The sequence below is a fragment of the Chiroxiphia lanceolata genome, chromosome 10 (assembly GCF_009829145.1).
Source record: "Chiroxiphia lanceolata isolate bChiLan1 chromosome 10, bChiLan1.pri, whole genome shotgun sequence".
Taxonomy (NCBI): domain Eukaryota; kingdom Metazoa; phylum Chordata; class Aves; order Passeriformes; family Pipridae; genus Chiroxiphia; species Chiroxiphia lanceolata.
Window position 1 is genome coordinate 24,824,203 of NC_045646.1, and position 19,762 is coordinate 24,843,964.

The following is a 19,762-nucleotide window of genomic DNA, read 5'->3' on the forward strand; positions in this document are numbered from 1 at the left end:
CATTCTAAGAGCCTGTAGTCTCAAGGCTGTACTGTTGACTGAGAAAAGCCAGAAGCTGCTTTTGGTTTGATTTGAACCAGGCACTGGAAATAAGGGACAATATCATAAAGTCTGGCCAAGAAAGGGCAAGATTTATAGAAGCACAGCTTACATCTTAGGCTTTGGAATATTCTTCCCCAGCCCATGATTATTAATCTCAGATGGCCTCTTGACTGATTTCCAGAACCATAATTCCAAAATGAGCAGGAGGTATTCTTGATATGCAAGCTAAAATTGTTTGCGTGTGCTTAGCAATAATCACTGTTTTCAAACAGTCCTTACTAGCCCTCTAAGGCAGAGCCTTTGCATTCCTAAATCAGCATTATCAGGAAATTAAAAGATAAAAAAAGCATTCGCTTAAATATACCAAGAGCTGACCTTCATTAACTTGTGTATTTCTTGATTGGTAAGGAAAAACTTGATATCTTTTCCTCACTTGTGAATTATTTCCTACTTCAGAGATGAACTATACACTCCACATTATCTTCCCACCCATCACACAAGCTGTATGTTGTATCTGGATCTCGGTCCCCTGTGTTATGTGAGCAGTATAACTTGGGTTGAAGAGTAAATAGGAAAGCTTATAGCTAGTGCTTTAATGTGCTTGACAAAGCAGCGGGACACTGATTAAAATGATGCAGTGCAGCATGGAACAGGACAGCTTCCCATAGTGAACAGCTTAACACGCTGATGGCAAGTGCTCATCTATCACTGCTCCCACACCCCAAACCACTGGGTACAAAAACAAGCACTTGTTTAGCAGCAGGTGCAGCACTGGTGACACAACTACAGAAAATCTGTGATCTTGTGATTTTACCCTTGAAACCTTTCTTCTTAGACACTGTAAAGCTGCATCATTCCTGTGCTTTTTTCTTCTAGTTCAGCCATGAGCATTTAGTGCCTTTTATACAGGTACGTGTTTCTGGACAGAGCAGGCCTGCTGCTGCCCTGGGAATCTCCCCGTGTCCCGCAGAGCTCACAGTCAATCAGCTGGTTTGGACTCCTCTGAGACTTTCTGTCAGTGACAACCAGTGATGAGTGGGTGTCTTACATGATGTGTTACTTTTTGTTTTAAAGGAGAGCATGAGAAACAGCTATTGACCTCTGATGGACTTGTGAATAGAGCTTTGTGGAGCATTCCTAAATTCTCATCCTTCTGTTGATATGCTTTAATAAGAGAGTGTGCTTAGCCTTAAATTGCAGTTAAGTGCTTAGCTTGGCATAACTAATGGTACAATCAATATTTAAAGATACTGCAGCATTCAACATAGTCACATTTAACTGATTTTGGAGCCTATGTAAAGTTTTTCAAGGTCTTTGAGAATTTAAGTTTGCTTTGCAAGGGTCTAGTTTATTGGGAACTTTGGTGCTGAATAGAATACTACAATAAGCAGTAAAGTGTGGTCCTGTATGTTATAAGATGAAATAGGCCTGTTTGGAGGCATAGCTTCAGTCAAATCTGGTGAAAATCAGTCTTTCAGTAGCTCGTGAAAGGCTCCCTCAGTAGGACCTGAACACTTAGAATCTCCTGGAGTGTGGTGACTCTGTGTGGCAGCCACTATTCTGTGGAGGGACAGTGACACTCTGTGCAGCTGACAGAGCCTGTAAGGGGCTGATGGTGAGCTCATGAAAAATTATATGGCAGTGTTTGAAAGCTGTGGTGTGTAGTGCTGGTCTATCTTTCGGGCTGCTCACAGTCCAGGTCCGAGCTGAGGGGGAGTCTCTCCCTTGGGGGCAGCACTGTGAGGCAGCTGAGGCCTCGTCTTCCCTCAGGACCAGGCAGCCCCTTCCCTCAGCACCACGAGCCTCTTATTTTGGTTACACATTCCAGGTTTTTAGACATTTGTCTAACGTTTGACTGAATTAACTTGAACCTTCTACACAACTCGACTTCCTCTTTGTCTTTTCGAGGCAGTGATTTTCATCTGCCACTGCCAGCTGTGAAATGACACCCATAGCAGCAGACCCTGCGTAGCTGATTTTCAGTGGAGGGGTAAGAAGCTGAAGTGTGGTTGTCTGTCCCGGCTCCTGACTTAGCAGCACGCTGCTCCACAGGGAGCACTTCTCTGGAGAAAAGAGGAGGTAAAAGCTTAATCCTCTCCACCTGCATCCCTGACTGATGCCTCAGGCAGATGGGCTGACACTCCACCTGGATGGGCAGGATAGTGCTCCTCAGGTGACATTCCACCTGGATGGGCAGGATAGTGCTCCTCAGGTGACATTCCACCTGGATGGGCAGGATAGTGCTCCTCAGGAAGCTGAGATAGGTTGGCTTATTTTGGGGGTGTGAGTTATATTAGCTGTACTTCCAAATCCTTTGTTTTTCTCTGCTTAAGCAATTTCAGGATGTGGAGGTTGTTTTCAGAGGAAAGAAAACTGTCCCTTGCATTAACTGTGTTAATTTAGTCAGAACCAGTTTGACAGGAAAATGAATATGCTTACTTTTGCTCATCATGCTCTGAAAGCGTGATGAAGTTCTGTGGAATCCAGACTTGCTCCTCAAAATACTAAGGTTCATAAAATTATAAGGTCTTTTACATAACCCCGTATTTACTAAATGAATGTTCTCTTCTATGGAGTTGAGCAACAGAAGAGACTTTTTTGTATAATACATTTTCTAGTCATGATGAGACTGTATGATCTGTCTCTCCTCTCCTCTGCCCCACTTCCAGACTCTTGATGAGAAGACATGGATCAAGCAAGGGTTTCCATCTTTTTGTTAGCTTGTTATTTTTTTATTAGTTAATTGCCCTCACTGTTGAAGGACAGTTTGCATTTGTCAGGCATAACTTTCTCCTGCAGTTTCTTTGACCAAATTAAAGAGTTCTTCAGCAGCAGATATTTTTTTTTCTCCTAAACTAATCTATCTCCTATTTTTTAAAATTACTTTTCTCTCTAAAGAGTTTAACCCAGCCTTTGAATACAGTTTTCTTCTCTAAAATCTTTTCACATGTTTAAAAAAAATTATTTTGAAAATGTGGGCATGAGGAGTGGACGCAATATTTTGATAGCTGTTTCAGCACTGCCACATAGGAGCCTAAAATTATCTGCCAGTTCCTCTCTGCTGCTGTTATGTATTCTTGTGATCCTACTAGTCCTCCAGCAGCACTTAGGGGCAATAACATTCAACTGCTATTCACTCCTAGGACTGTATTACTTTTAGAATCAACTTACAGCTCTCTAGTGCATGGATTTTCTTCTGTGTCCTCTATTGTTAAATGCAAAGTAGGGCTAAAACGCAGTTTAGGGCTAAAATATTTGGTGGTTTAAATTAATATCTTTAATTGGACCTATCATAATAAATAATCAAAGTGCTCTGAAAAATCACCCAGGATTTTATTCACATCTTTTCATTCATCTCTCACCTGCTGACCTTTCTTTCTGTGGTGTGAGATGGAATACAATACATTGATTAGCATCATTTGGTCATTACAGCTCTCACATTCCAATATGATTTCTCACTGAAAATTAATTCTTTAATTCCTTTCATTACCTGTAAGCTGTTTAACACTGGTTTTGTGTAGGGATAGAGTAGTCAGACTGGTAAGTGCCATTCAAGCACGTTACCAAAGTCTGAGATTACAGGTTTTTACCATTTTCAGCTAAGGTGGTAGAAGCACATCATGTTACTACTTGGAATATGAATGAAATAGTTCTTAAATATTCCATCTTAAATGTGCAATTAAATGGAGATGGTAAAACCACAAGGAACAATCTTATGCTCCTATTAGGACTTATTTTGTTTGTGATTTCTCTGACAAGAAAAGTACTAATGAGTCTAATCAGAATTCTTGCAAAACTTAATCATGTTTGTTTCATTCACTTTAAGGTTCCAGAGGACTCTTACATTAGTTAACTGATTTTTCTGTCCTCAGCAGATAAGATCTCTAAGGTTGTTTTTTAAAGGAATAGTTGAGATAATTAATTTCAATATACTTTCTTAGGTGAGTGATTAATAATAATAATGATAATAATAAACCTGCAGTCCTGAGCATTGCGTGTCCTTACAGGAAGCATGTCCTGCAGGCTTTATGCCTCATCAAGTGTCAGTGGTTTAGATTTAGAATGTCTTTTGAGCTCTGTACCTTAAGCAGCTGTTCTGTGCCAGCTTTGAAACACAAATAAAATGATCAAAGAAAGGCAAATAGGAATGCATTATTCACTCTATCTATTTGACCACAGTGGATAGATAATCTGGCATTCAGATATCCAATAACATATTCAAAATTAAAATAACATCTATGAGAAGTGCAATCAATATGGAGATCAGTCATCTGAATTGTCACTAGAGGCTATTTAGTCCTCTGGCTCTGACTGTGCATTTGGTCTATCTCTAGAAGTGAAACCCTGCAAATTGCAAACAGAAAGAGTTAAATTTGTAACCGATGATTTCCACAAGATTTACCACAAGAACAGGGTTTTTTGTCCCACTTTTTCGTCGTTGTCATGAGAACAAGACAACAGCATTTATATCCCCAGTGTAGTCAGTAGCAAAACTGTAAACTTTTAATGCACTTATAGACTTTAACCTTTTTAATATTCAGTGTTTTCATTGGTTGGCCTTTCACCTTTCCTTCATGGGTTATTGAGGCGATAAACAAGGGGCTGGGGGAATAATTGGTGACTTAAATTTCAGAACACTGCAAATGTCACTGACATATTTTACAGCTGGTTTTGGATATATGGCACATGGAAATGCCAGTACCATGGACTCAGTTCAGACTAATCAAATCCTCTTTTCTCCTGCACATCCGGTCCAGAACTTCCTTTGTGTGTCTCCAGGCTACCCTTACCCAGAGTAGCAGCCAGTTGCACCTCCTGCAGGTCCCTTTCCTCGGTGTGTGAGTGGCTGTGGAGGGGCTGGAAGGTGACGTCCCTGACTCCTCGCTGTTGGTGTCCCCAGCTGCCCTGGGCTGCAGCGTGTGTTGAAGACAGACCTGCTCTTGATACAAGTGGTTTGGATACAGGCCTAGCTTGGTGTCTGTGTTGGATGAGCTCAGAAGCACAGCAGGAGGGACAAGGCAGGTATCCCACCAGTCTGAGAGACACCTCTGCCTGTGGTGTGCGCTGGTCTCCAATCCATCCCACTGGGGCTTGCTGAGACAGCACATTGACAGCATCTGCAGACAAATCAGCCTTCTCTTCTTCCTAGAGAATCCTGAAGAGAATCATGTGTAGCAGAATGTTTATTATGAGGTTACTACACTATGGGATAGGAATTTCTTCACAAAAGTGTTGTCAGAACCCTGAAAGGGGCTGCCCAGGGACGTGATGGAGCCACCACCCCTGGAGGTGTTCAAGAAACAGCTGGACAAGGCACCCAGTCCTCTGGTCTAGCTGGCAAAGTGGCAATTGGTCAAAGGTTGGACTGGATGATCTTAGGGGTCTTTTCCAACCTAAATGATTCTGTGATTCTGTGAAAGGAACTGCGTATGGGACACAGAACATGTTCAGCTGGGGCATTGCTGGTGCTGGGCTGGGGAGCACGGGCAGAGGTACCTGCTGTGTGCCTGGTTTGTAGCCATTCAGCTGTGACAGGGCCTTGGGAGTGTGGCTTTCCCTTAGCAAAGACACTGCTAATGCCTTGAAGTCACCCTTACCCTTATTAGGTTCGTGTCAAGTGCAGTGGTGGGGTAGTACATGGGGAGAGAACTGTTGCTGTTTCACGTGTGTGCAGTGAGGGGGCTTTGGATGGCAAAGATGAATAGGCCAAGCTATTCTGACTGCAGAGGAGGTACATGGATTTTTCTGGTTGAGAATCCAGCTATTGAAGCAAACCCAAGCTTATACCTTGGGCTTAAAGACAATATAAAATAAGACCTCTAGAATTTGTCAGCTGAAACAAGAGGTGGCATGTTTAGTTCACCGAGCTCAGAACAAGCTATAAATCAAAGCAGACAGGGGTGGTTTTTTATATATTTTATGTATTTTAATGGGGACAGCTGTGAGAAACCAGATTGAAGCCCAAAGCTGCAGTAACCAGGACAACATAAAGGTTTTAACAAAATTGAACCTCAATAAGGAAGGCAAAAACCTGCCCTGCTTTGTTATCTTTAAATTTTAATAGCTTAGGGTCTGGCTGAAGGTTTCTATATAATTTTTTTTTATTTGCATGGAACACTTGGCCTTTTCCGATGAGCTACCGAATATCAGAAGCAGTTTTATTTTTTCTTTTGGTTAAAAACATTTGATCCACTTAATTTTTAATTTTTTTAGAAGCACAATAGCATAGGTTTGTTCATTTAGAGTCAGGAGTTTCACAGTCCAAATAGTTGGATCAAAATAAGAGCTTATGATTTGGGATTTGAATATTCTGACTGTTCGGATGGCCCTCAGCATGATGAATAGCAAATTGCCCTTAAAGATGTTTACATTTGTTTTGCATTAACAATGTGGTTTCTAAATGTATTTGGAATGTTTCTTTGTGTTTACATATGACCTGCTCTACTGAATGTCACCAGCTACAAAGTATGTGAAATCTTACAGCTCCTGTGTTTCAAAGGAGATGGAAGGTCTGTAACACCACTTATGCAGGCTGCTGAGGCTGAGACTGTTGGTGAACAATGGGCAGAAAAGAGGATATAAAAAACAAACAACTGTGTCATAAGGGCTCAGAATGAATTTTGTGTCCACAGCAGACTGACACAGGAGAAGACTAACAAGGCACAGAAAGCCTTAAAGCCAACGAATCCCTGATCTTGTAAAGGATCCCATTCTCATTGATGTTGCCTATTTGCCTGCAGCAAGTTGCATATTCTTCTTTTGGGAAGGGGCATTTAACTTTCCTTCTTGCTGGGTGTTAGTCTCATTGAAAAAAAGATGGAAATTAGATTTTCTCTGAGGCTTCTCTTCACTTTTACCTTCTTTTCTGTTTTCTTATCTCTCCAGACTGTCAGACTGAAATATGGAACAGTAAACTGTGCAAACAAAAACCCTTGTTATTTCTTCAAATCTTTCAGCACTGCCTGCCATTAAAGCTTTTACCATACCAAAGGCCAGTGATTTAATATTACTGCAATGCTCTGTTTTCTCTAGGTATACTTTTTATGGAATGAAAGGACTACTACACAAATGATCATAAAATCGCCTGTTGGTAGAGGTAGCCTACTTGTTAGCTGAACTGCTCCATATAAGCTGGCTCACTGCTCAGCCTGAAGCTGCAGCTAATGAAATACTTGTCTGGAGCAAGTAAGTGCTTTGAAAAACCCAGAATGGATGAAGCAGGTTCCATAGTATTCATAAGCTTTGAAGAAAAAATATATATATATATATATATATATTCCTTCCAGGAGAATATATATATTCTCAGTATTGTAAGTCCAGAGTATCTTTAGTTGGCTGCACAAGCAAAGCATCTCCTGTTTGAGGAGATTGATTCTTTCTTGTTCATGTGAGGTACAAATGGGTGGAAACATGAGACATCCCTGCTACCCTCTGTCATACTGGCATGGAGGGAGTAGGACAGAATGGCAGGAGCTGCAGTGCTCCACTCTGATGTCATGCACCTCCTGAGCAGCCCATGAGCAGCTCCCCCAAGTTAAATCAGACCCTGAGACTGCTCTTGGCTGTGCAAGGCACACCTTGAATTCTCGCAAGCACTTGCGCGTCTGGACTGCAGTATTTCCCTGAGGGTGAGTGCAACAAACACAGACTTGCTTTGATGAAAGCCCCCTGAGCACTAGGGAATGACTGTCAGCAACGTGCTGTGGTTCTGCTTGGAGCTGGTGGTGGTCCCAGAGCAGCGCTGGGAAGAACTTGGGCTGCATTCCTGATCTATGTTCACCCAAGAGACTTGGGGGTTTTTTCGGGCTGGTTTGCCATGCAGCTTGTTTGAATCTGAAGATGCCATTAAAAATGTGCACAAGTAATCAAAGAATACATAAACTGTTGATGTCTCCGTTAATCAGTTCAACTGCTCCAGGGCTCAATCCATTCCCTGTCTCTGGAGACTGCTCAAGTGAGAAAGTTTTAGTGTCCAGTAGGGATGGAGAATCAGGTGTACACTTTTACCAGAGAATCTCTATTTTAATCCAGGTGGAACAGTTTCTAACACAGTTGTCTTCAATTCATGTTAACCTTTTATTTGTTGTTATCTGGCTCTTTGGAAACACAGGAAGTGTCTGTGACTACTCTAACCTGTATTTTGTTTGACAAAAATATTTGAGACATCTTTTTCTTTGCTTGTATTTTACTAAAGTAAATAAATATTGGCTGCTGCAACATTTGTGCCAAGTCTGCTGCTCTAATTTGTGTTAGAGGTTCACTGAGTTCTAAGAACTTGCACAGAGATACAGCTGTGCTGTGGGATCTGATCAGCTCTGACTGATTCTAAAGAGATACAGAAGTACAATTTGGCATTTGGGATACAGAATATTTTGCTACTATACTTTTTTTTTACTTTATATGTGATTTTGGGAATTAAATCCATAAATGTGTAAATGGAGCACTGAAGTCTCTGCTTCAGGTTCCTTTTAGATAATCAAGTTCTTCTGAAAGTCTCCATTGATGTGACTTCCTGTCAGCTTTCACATGCCACAGTCAGTCAGTGGCAAAGCTGAGACAAGTTGCATCTGATTTGAAGCCTGTAAAGAAAGTTTTTAAGACTGAGTCTCTTTATTTGGTCCTCATTTGACTTGGGCTCGATCTGGACGCAAGTTTGCTGTCTAGCTGCAAGACCATCCTCCTTTGTCATGACTGATAATTTCACTGTACCTTCAGTTAGGATGAATGCCATACCAAGTGCTGAATGAGGATGTTACAAACTGTGTGGACTGCAGAGGGGAGCTGTGTTATTGCAAAACTTGCATCTCGAATGTGCAGTTAACTGTGATGTCAAATATTGCATATCCTGTCCAAATGTTGAATCTTCTCTTTATAAAATTCTACCCAGTATTTGGTAAGTGTAGATTAGTATAAAATTACAAATAATGCTAAAATAATATGGGTCTTAACCCATATAATCATGGACAATTTTGTAAATTTTCTTTGTTACTGGAAGCTTACCAAGGGGCCTGTCTGTATACATCAGATGCAACTCTAACGGATACACTTGGATGGAAAAGTCTTAACGGATTGTCGGGTCCTGCTTTCTGCCTGTCTGTGCCTGGCAGCTCCTGAGGCTGTGGCTGAAGGCAGGCACGTGCTGCTGCTTTCCCCTGGCAGGCAGAGGACAGAGCAGTGCTGCTCAGCCCCTCTCACTTGGTGCTGTGCTCTCGGCGTGTTTGTTGGCCCTTGCCAAACTATAGATGCCACTCTGGTGTCTTTAGTAAAGGTCTGCTGTTCTCCACTAACAGGGGACCTAGTCCTTTGTGCCTGTATACCAAAGCTTGTTACACATCAGGTTAATAGCCAGAATTAGGGGAAAATGGGATAAAGCATTTCCAGGAATTCTTAAAAGGACTGCAGCCTGTTCTGTTGTCACTCTGTGCTGCTGTCATGTTCAGATAGCATAAATCTCTTCAGAACGTGTCTGTATACAGTGAAAACTCTTGGAGCACCCAATATAAATGAGCACACAGTGTGTTTGGGAATCATCTCTGGTTAGTAGAGTTGGGAATTTCATAGGCTAGGAAATAGTTTTTGCAATGGAAATTACTCTGTTAAATTCTGTCCTTTTATTGTCATTTGCTCTTCAATGGGAATATATTCATTGTCAGGCTTGCCATACAGTCTGGAGGAGAGAGCAGGCTGATGATTTCATTTAATGGCAATTAGTGTGATCCAGCTGAAATCCCCGACTGTATTACAGACAGAGGTATCTCATTAATCTGACAAGGCTTTCTGCTATGATGGATCTTTACACATTTCCCTCTTAGAGGATTTTTTTAAACCTTGGAGAATTATCTTTAGGTAATACTACCTAAATTCCTGAAGTTAGGAAAGTGAAGGAGTGGTCTCCTCAGCACTAAGGACTCCCAAATTGCCCCAGGGGAAAAGAGAATCTTAATCCACCTAGCTGCAGTTGAGAAATTTCCGTGGTGACCATATATCAAGGTAACTTGATAGCTCACTGTTGTAATGATCCTTCCCACATCTTAAATCATGTTAGCCAAGAGGGGTAGTATAAAACCTTGATCCCATTGAAATCAGCTGGCACAAGTGCCAGCTGATTTTATCAGAATTTCGCACCTAGTCTGAAGGATTGCCTAGTACTGGCATTCAAACTGTCATTGCAGGCACTTGGAAACCGAGCTCCTTTTATGGCCTGTCATGCCTGTACAGAATAAATGCCAGTTGGGAGAATAAGTAGAAGTGATACATAATCCAAAAAAGCTGCCAAATTTCGGTATTCTTAGCTATGTCATTAAGGTTTTACAGGTGTTCCCTGTCTAAGGTTTGTGTCTCGTGCTCTGTAAGTACGTCAGGGCTGGATACAGGGGGAGATTCAGCAGTGAAGAGAAGCTGAATAAAACGTGTTAAACATTCATTTGTGAAGAACTGTGTTGCACTTCACAGAATTTTGCAATAGTGGTCACTGCAGAAAAGGGAATGAGTTGTTGGGCAAGGTGGGACTGTCTTGTTTGGAAGTTGTGCTTTGCATATTTTACAAGCAATGTCTAACCTTGTGGGGAGTTGATCAAAGTTTAAGTATAAATTAAGACAGTATGTTTTCTGGGGGAGCATGTATGAGTAATGGAAGATGTTGACTTATGGGAAGCCAGCCAATTGTTAGCTGCCATAATTTGCAGCTAGAAAGGGAAATTAAAACATGTGTGGGACCACTTCTTTGTCATTTGATGTTTTTACTAATATTATTGTTCACTTTATATTAAACGGTCACCAAAGACAAGGTGAGTGACTAGACACTAAATTAGTGGACTATTTTTTCTGCCCATAAAACCTGTTTAATACTAAGCAGCAAACCCAAAAGATATTAAAGAACTGCAGCTCCTTCGTTCTGCACAATATCCCTTTAAAATAAAGTTAATCTAAGTCATGATGTGCATCTATAGGTTTTACAAGAACCTATAAATTTCAGGAAATTAACTTCCTCATAATCACATGTTCAAGCTAGTCTTTTTGAACTGGCATTTTATTTCAGGTTAATCACTGCTGATTTTTTTTCAGAAAACTGTTCTTGTTCAGTTTCTTGAAAGGGAAAGGAAATTTGCTTGAATTTTATTTATCAGGTTGGGATTTCTTTCTGTTGCTTGTATCAGGAAATGCTTGCTGCTAATGAATATACAGGCATACATCACTGGAAATCTACTTTCATGCTAATTAGCTAATTATTCAATTACTGTGCAGATCAGTGAATTTGTCATGGTTTATTTTGCAAAGCAGGGACAAATTTTGAGGTAAGGGGAACCAAACCTAATAATATTGATTTCATATGTGCCCATTAGATGGGCAACTTTCAGTTAAAGGTCTATCTTAAAAATCATAATGCAGTTACATGAGGTCCTCCTGCAGGTACTTTTAGAAGGTCTTGGTTTATTCTTTTTATTCATACTTCTCTTTGTGTGCTGCCTGACGTTCCTCAGTTGACTTCTGAAAGTTGAAACAAATATAAACTCCATTTCAAGCCAGTGTCATTACAAAGTTGTCTCTGACACTTTTACAAACTGCACAGTTCTAATTTTCAGTAAACATCAGATTTGTCACCTCAGTTGTTATCTACATCTTAATTCAAGAGCTCTTCAACTTCAATAGCAGTTGCTTTCTGCTGATTAATATTTACCTCCATGGTCTTCTCAATTAGTACTTGAAACCAGAAGGCACCAAAATAGAGTTTGGTTTCTGTAGTCACAGACAATAACGTATCTTCTGAAGATATTGCAGAAATTTTACCGAGCAACATAACACAATTTGCATCAATCAAGCAGTGACCTGATACATACCTTTATGAGAAAGTTTTTGCAAATTATAAGAACACTTTAAAAAAAGAACCAACCAACTTTGTCTCAGAGGCTTGACTCAGTGGTTTGAAACAAACAGCCTTCAAACTTTTTGAGAGTGGCAAAGATAGTTTTAAGCTCAGAACTGGAATATAGTAGGATTTAGCAGGAAACATGGACACTGGGACTGTGGAACACAAAGGGAAAGACACAACTCAGAGCCCTACATGAGTTTCTCCTTTAGCAAACACCTTTTTTATTCCATAGGCAGCAAAGCCAGTTCTCTTTTGTATGTCCACACAGAGTGGGTTTGCTGAATGACTTCCCAGATAAAATGTTCTTCACTCACTGTCAAACAAATGAAAGCAGTCGTTTTGTAGCCTCATTGCTGGGGCACACTCCCCTCTTTCACCATTACCTCCTGTATGGAGTGAACTGAGATATCTGCTGTCTGTTTTCCCTGTGAATCTGGGACATTTTGTGTCAAATCCTCTCACTGCAAGATGAGTTTGATAAAGCATTTCATAGGGTCTGGTTTTGGTGGTATTTCCCTCCATCTCACCTCCAAATGAACTATTTTTCTTCTGGTGAAAATGGGGTGTTTCACTTCAACCAAGCACTGGATGAAGAAAGCCTGGGATGTTTTAGAGACTAGCTGTGCTGCTGTGTTACTGCTACTTTTGCATTACAAGGTGACCCAGTCAATGTGAGAAGCTCCTATCCAGCTGAAGTGGCAGTCTCCTGGGTGTGAAGGAAGCATAAGCCTATGAGAACTGGCTCAGAAAAGGCAGCATTCATTCATAGTTCATCTCTTTCTTTGTGTCACTAAGCTAATAAGGAGAATAGCTGAGACCCACAGACCTGCTTCCTTTTCTATTGTCCCCCAGAGTGTAGCTTGTGGGACTAGAAGAGTGAAAATTAAATTACCTTCTCATGCTTCAGATGAGCTGGATACCAGGGGATGCTTGAATAAAGTTCTAATCAACAGACAGTTTTCTGTGTGTAGTCAGAGAGGAGGAAAAAAAAACATGAATGCAGGATAATTATGAAGTCAGTCTTTGCACAACAATTACTGCAAAAGGGAAGCCAAAGAACAACCTGCTCCTTTGAGGCATTAAAAGCCGGTGTTGTCAAAGTATGCTGAGTCCTGACCTCATTTCCTCTGTGTGCTGTCACGGGCAGGTGGCAGGGAATATGGCTTGTGTGTCTCCTCTCAGTCCCAGAAATCCAGAAGGCTTTCGTCACCTTTTATTTCCCAATAGACATTCAACCTACCCTGTTATCTCTTCCCAAAATCTCTTTGTCCTTATTGACCTTGCTTTGTCCTTGCTTAAATATAGACCTGCTGAGTGAAAGACCTCATGTATGTGTTTTTAATTGTGTAATAAAGCTTTACATGATTACAATTGGAGTGGCCACAGTGAGACTGAGACCATCTGCTTATAGCCTTGCAAATTTTCTGGAACCTGTAATTACCTGGGCATAAGCTGAGTGCTGTAGGTGTCCAAGTTCTTTGCTTGAGTGCAATAGGGTCTGTGCTATCCCTAAATGACCAACTGTTTATTAAAAACTTAATTTGAAAAAAATTGGCATTTTGGAATGAGCTGAGATTTGGCCACTAGGTATGTTTGGTTGGGACCTTATCACTTCTGAATTACACTCGTTCAGATTTCTGCGGTGTGTTTGTTGCTCGTACAAAGATGAGCTCTCCAGACATGCTGCTGAGGTGTTTCCCTGAAAATGAGTTAGGCAAGGAGTGAGAAAATGTGTGCACTAAAGGTGATAAATATAGAAATAAAAATAAGAAGCGCAATGACAAAAGGAAAAGCTGAGGCAAAACAGCAAGTTTGTCCAAGTCAGTGAGTAGAAAACAGTAAGATTCTGTAGTGCCTGGGCTTTAACTATTTGTATTCTTCTTGACTTTAATGCCCATCACAAAGGAACTCAACTGAAATACTCACAAACTGAATCATGTTTAACTGGGTGAAGATGCAGGACTATATTGGGATGATTTGGAAAATGTTGTTAGAAGAATAATAGCAGAAATAGCATAACATAGTTCGTATAACTAACTATTCATAGAAGAATAATAGCAAGATTGACAGTCTGGATAGTTTAAATATATGTGAGGGGGGCTTTCCAGACTCAGAAGTTGTGGGACTTTTGCAGGCAGATCAGGGTAATCCATCCAGTAAGTAGCAAGCTGATGACTTCTCAGTGCAGTTTCTCTCTTAAGGTTTTCCTGGAAAGTCCAAGAAAAAATCGCCTGTTAAAACTGGGTGCAATAAATGCTTGTTGTTTCTTGTGGTCGCCACAGGAGGATACTCTCCATTTAACTCTGCCAAACCTTGGCAGATCCTTCTATGTGCTTAATAAAAAAGCATAGCAAAAGAAGGGATTTAAAAACAAACAGTATGTGCCAAGATATAAATCTTTACTTTATAAAAAGTAGCATAACAGGAATGATGGGCCTGGTGCACGATAGGGAAAGGATTGCAATGTTAATGGTTTTGAATCTGACCCACATTAGGACACCAATCAGAGTTAATGATCTGAGGGTATATTAAAAGGACAATATAGAACACATCTGCTATAATGGCATCTCTTCCCTGCTTTTGACTGCACCTTCAGGTAGCCTAGAAATGATGAATGAGGCACTTAGATTAAAAACCTTGTGGATTATTATTAACTGAATTCAAGTCAGAAAGACTAGCATTGCTTATCATAGAAATGGATTTAGGGCAGATATGACAGTCTTTACCCAAATGTTTCAATTTACCAACAGAAAGCTTTCAAAACAAGTGTTTATTTAAGCAATATATATTGTATCTCTTCTCATCTGGCTGCCAGTCTGAAAAGACATTGATAGATGCATCTTTCTTTCATATCTTTGGGTGAATTTTAAGCTTTTTCAAAGAAAGTGAGAAATACTAGGACCGACCTACTTGTTAACATAGAAGCTGTAAATGGTCTGGGTTGTTTGTTTGACTTGTTTTGCTATTTAGATATGTTGGGGGTTTTTTTTAGATAGAATTGTGTAGCCATAAAGGTGAGTAGTGTTACATGCAAGAAATTTCATGGAAGTGATTCCAGGAACTATGGGGTTTTTTTGTCAAAAGTGTGAATGTAAAGAAAATGTCTTTCTTATGCTTCTTTCAGTTAGTCCAAGCTGGAGTCTCTGCCCTTCAGTTGTATTGCACCCAAGGCTGGTGACTGCCAGTGGGATGGAGCCCATGTGATACTGAGCTGCACAGATGCATGGTAAGGAAAGGGATTTACCTTTTGGAACTTACAGTCTAAACGAATGCAACAAATTACTGGAGAGGCTCCTTAAATGTTGTTGGTCCTTTTAGTTGTTTGTGAGTTCCTTTTTAGCTTTGCTGCTCTTGCCATGTAAAAGTGAGTAAAGAAAATCACTGGGTTTCTTTCTTCTTTGCATTATTTCTTTTTTCTTTCTTAAATAACTGTTCAAAGATCAGAAAGTCTGGAAAGGCCCCCCAGATAGTTAGTCCCAGTGTCTCTCAATTTAGAGTTTATATCCTTAGGATTTGTTCCTGTACTTTTCAAGCCAAGAAGAACTTTATGCAGAGGATTCTGCCTATGAATGCCACATAAATTATGTAGCATAGTCTTAAAGCCTTTATTAAACTTGAGCTGGAGATCTCAAATTGGGAATTAATGGCTTTTTAGAGTTTATATAATTGTATTTCTTCCTGAGGGCAAATGGTATGCAGGTGGCTTCATCCCATACCTTCTCCTGCCTTTGGCAGTGTGACCACAGGCTGTTCTGTGCAGAGATGTCTCCAAAGAGGAGCAGTATTGCAAAGATCCCTGCCTGGGAGACATGGAACTGATTAGCTGAGGCCCACTCGTGCTGCTTCCTAAGAGACAAGTATTTTAAAAACAGCAGGAAATACTGCATTTGTAATCAAAGAGCTGTACCCTGTATCTACTGATCCTGGAGAAATTGCTGGAAGTGCCATTTATCTGGACAAGACTTCAAGGCATGTAGGGGCAGCCTAACATTTAGTCAGTTTGGCTGAGACTAAGGTGGATCATAAGATTTTAGACATAGCAATATAATTCTTGATTAAATTTTGCCCTGCAGCTACTGGTAGTATATACACTTAAAACCAAGTGAGAACATATGTTCTTCTAACTAAAACTTTCATTTATAATCTGGGTTTTCCAAAGCACTGAAAGCAGTGTCTGCATTTTTAAAGCTCCCAAGACTTTGTCCAGAAAACAAAAGACACAGTAGTGCATTCTGCTACAGAGCTTTGTCTGGCTGAGTAAAAGGTTTGGAGAGGAGCTCAGAAACTTGCTTGATCTTAACCTGAAATCTGCCTGCACTGGTGGCCTGGTGCTGGTTCTTTTCCAGCTGGAAAACTACAGTGGTAGAAAGGCTCCCCAGTAAAATTTGGGAAGTTTGCTCATAATTGCTTTGATGGTTCAGCCATGGGAGAGTCAATATCAGTTTCCAAAAAAAATAATCCAAAGGGCATTTTCATGGGCAGGCCTTAGTGTGTGTTATGCAGGTGAGAAAATTTGTCACACTGCCAAATTTTTTTCGTGAATGACTCTCATGAAGTGAGAACACATGGATCAGCAAATTGCCATCGAGTCTAACAGGTCAGAGACTTTTATTCTACACTGCAAAGGCAGTCTGTACATACAGAGTACAGTTAGATATGTGCCTTGGTCAGTTTTTAATGGCATGATAGATTTGAGGGAATTGTTCTTAACATTTCTAGCATTATGATGTGAAAGTACAGGAAGGATAATGGTATTTGAACATGGCTCTGTGTAGGCATAGCACCCTTTAGTGCACACCGTTAACAGAGGATTAAAGAAGATGTAAGACTCTGGCAGTAATGAGAGATTTCATTGGAGCCTTACAGTTTTCCTGTTCATCTTGTCCATAAAAAGAACCAAGATTTGCTGGGGCTCACTGGTGGTATCTGTTACCATGGAGACTGGGGTTCAAGTTATTTTTAGGGCACAGAAAACTGATGATTGTGGACCCATATCAAACCTTTCTCCTTCAAAACACATATTACTTACAGGCACAGTTAAAGACTAATTTGCAGAAATGCCTGTGCTGTAAGAAGCAGGAATGTTAAGGATCAGACCAAAGGTCACTGGGAGCTCAGTTCTTCCACTGATGGGGAAGCTAAGCAATAAAAAGTCACTCTTGATGAAGTGCTTTAGAAGGTTGTAATTACTGATGTCTGAGGAAAAGCAGTGCTTAACAAAAGCAAAACTTGAAAGAACTATTGCTCTGCAGATGATATTAAATAACACACATAATGGACTAAAAGCAACAGGGAGCTAGAATCATGTCTTAGTGTGACCTACAGAGTTATTGTGCCAGATTTCAGAGTCTTGGGGCACATCATAAAAGAAAGTTCTTTGGACTAGATTTTTAGCATCAACTGTTTGTACACAGTTCATGGCACGGTCCCCCCATCTACTGCCCTCTTCAGCTGGAGGATACCTGCTTGTATGAGTGAAAATGTGCCATTGGTGTATTGATGCCATATTTGCTGTTAGAACTTGGTGCTGAACCCAGTAACCTGAACTTGAACCCCCTCTCCCTTGTGGCAATAGGAAGTTTTCCTCCTGTCTTCTCATATCTCACTGAAGAGATGAAGAATAATGTCGATATTGTGCAACTTTCAACTCTGTGGTTTTAAAGTGATGTGTTAAACTACCAGCCACAGAGTTTTCTGTCCATTTCGTCCTGTGCTTTTAGGTTACAACAGATTTTTCCTGTCTTGAAGTTTTAGGCTGGTTGAGAGAAATGTGCATGCGTTGTAATCAAATTTAGGATTTTTTAGCTTTAAACTACCTCATCAAAAGTGCTGTTTAAATGTAGCAGTGTATTCTAATGAAACTGTTCACATAAATTAGGAAGAGTTTCTGAGGCTAATATCCAGTTGATTTTCTGTTAGCTATCGTGAGTACAGATTTTGGAAATCTATGCAAGGAATGATCAAGAAGAACATCTGTTTTTGAAAACGACATTTTAAATTTCAAAGAAACTATTTACATTTTAATAGCCCTATTCTCTGAGAGTTCCTGGGGTCTGATACTTCTGATTAGGAAAATGATCTCTGGACTCACATTTTGTGTTTGTTTTTCATTATAGTAACAGACCTAATGAAATGATCTTGTATTAATGTGGATGCATGTAATGTGCAATTACGGAGGAATTCCATTGGCTTTTAGCAATGAATTGTCACAGTATTCCTTTAAAGTCTGGAATTTCACCAAAAGGCAGGGAGAATGGCATCTAAACTACTTCTCAAAGGATAAAACTGAAAAGTAATTCAGTTGTTTCTTTTAATAAGGAGAATGTTTTTGGTTTCAGCTTCTTTGCCAACCAGTAAAAGACTGACTGATGTAGGAATGGGCATTCAAGCAGTCTTATTCTATTTAAAATTTAGGCTCCTTGGTGACTTGGGTATTTTTAAATATTCTCTCATTGGTGTCTATTAATCACTGCCACAATAACTAATAAGTATCTTCAACATGCAAAGTATTATTGATTTTTTTGGAGGGCTTAGAGTTGCTGTAAGTTACATATGTGTGTCTGTTTGTAAAATGCATCCTGAAACTTCAGGCTGGGATTTACTCTGGGATATTTAACACTGTCTAACGATGCTGCCAGACACTTCCTGAGATCAGGTCTTACTGCCCATGATCTGTAACTTTGAACATCAAGACACTGAAATTTTCAGTTTTATAAAGACTGGTTTCCTAATTGTTTGGGGGTCTGGTTTGTTTGGTTTGGTTTGGTTGGTTGGTTGGGAGTTTTTTTTGGGGGGGGGGGGGGCAGAAGGGAGAGGCCACAGGCCAACATTTGTAGCACAGAGCCAGAGGAGCTTCACCATTGTTGAGAATGAAACTGGGACGTAACACATTCACCTCTGCTGAAATTCTGGTGACTTGTCCTTTAAAGGGTCCTAATGCCCTGACTCTTCAAGGCAGGAGATTGAAATCTGGTAATTGAAATCGAGTCAGGGACATGCCTTTTGATTTCCTCCTGAAGCTGAAATGAAGCCTGTCCTTTTGGGGATTTTTTTTTCGTAATTGTGGCCTGCGATTTGCCAGCTGGGTGATGGCTTTTTTCTTAGCCTCTGTCTATCCTTCCACCCCAAATCTCTCCACAAACAGGGAGATGCAGAGAGGATCATCATCTGTGTCTTCCCTCTGAAATTTACTCCACACTAAACTTGCGTAATTCCCATGAAGGGCTCCCTCCTGCTACCTTGCAAAGATAATCCTTCTCTTTCTCATCTAATTCAGTTCTTTGGCATTTTTATGCACTTAACATTTGGCACCCTTTAGTTTAGAAACTTTGAAACAGATCTCAGCAAGAGTTTTATATTTCATGACAAATTTATAACTTCAACCAGAAGTTTTCAAACATACTTAAGGAGTGTGGGGGTTCTTGTCTTCAACAACAAACCTTCAGGAGGTTTTCAAAATGTCAGGGTAGATTTTTAGGGAACACCAATATGTAAAGACACACTACATGGCTAAGCAAAGGCCAGAGCAGAGATCTGTGAAACCTTTTTATGAAGTTCAGTGGGTTAAAGAGTTTCTATGTGATTGTGGTTCAAACCAAGACTGCCAGCTTGGCAGTTAGGCTGCAGAGGGCAGTTGTTTATCACAACATCACCTCCACTTTTGTCGAAAGATCATCACAGTTACCGTTTTCTATTTAAGAATATCATGCCTGGAGCATCTGATGTGAAGTGTATTGGAAGAGATATGTGCAGTGCATCTGTCTGTAGTAGGACAGTTACTAGTCCATGCTGTCAACCTAATCAGTTTAAGAAGCCCAAAAAAATCCTCAACAAAGCGGTTTAAGAAATGTT

General features: G+C 40.3%; 1 long non-coding RNA gene across 2 annotated transcripts; it reads left to right on the forward strand.

Moving 5' to 3' along the window:
• The first annotated feature begins 1,586 nt into the window (after window positions 1–1,586).
• On the forward strand, window positions 1,587–15,132 carry LOC116791960. 2 transcript variants are annotated; one of them, XR_004358915.1, is made up of 3 exons: window positions 1,587–1,657; window positions 7,075–7,227; window positions 15,036–15,132. It is a non-coding gene; the product is annotated as an uncharacterized LOC116791960 (long non-coding RNA). The 2 variants fall into 2 exon arrangements; XR_004358916.1 differs by lacking the exon at window positions 1,587–1,657 and adding an exon at window positions 1,806–2,032.
• Window positions 15,133–19,762: the final 4,630 nt, after the last annotated feature.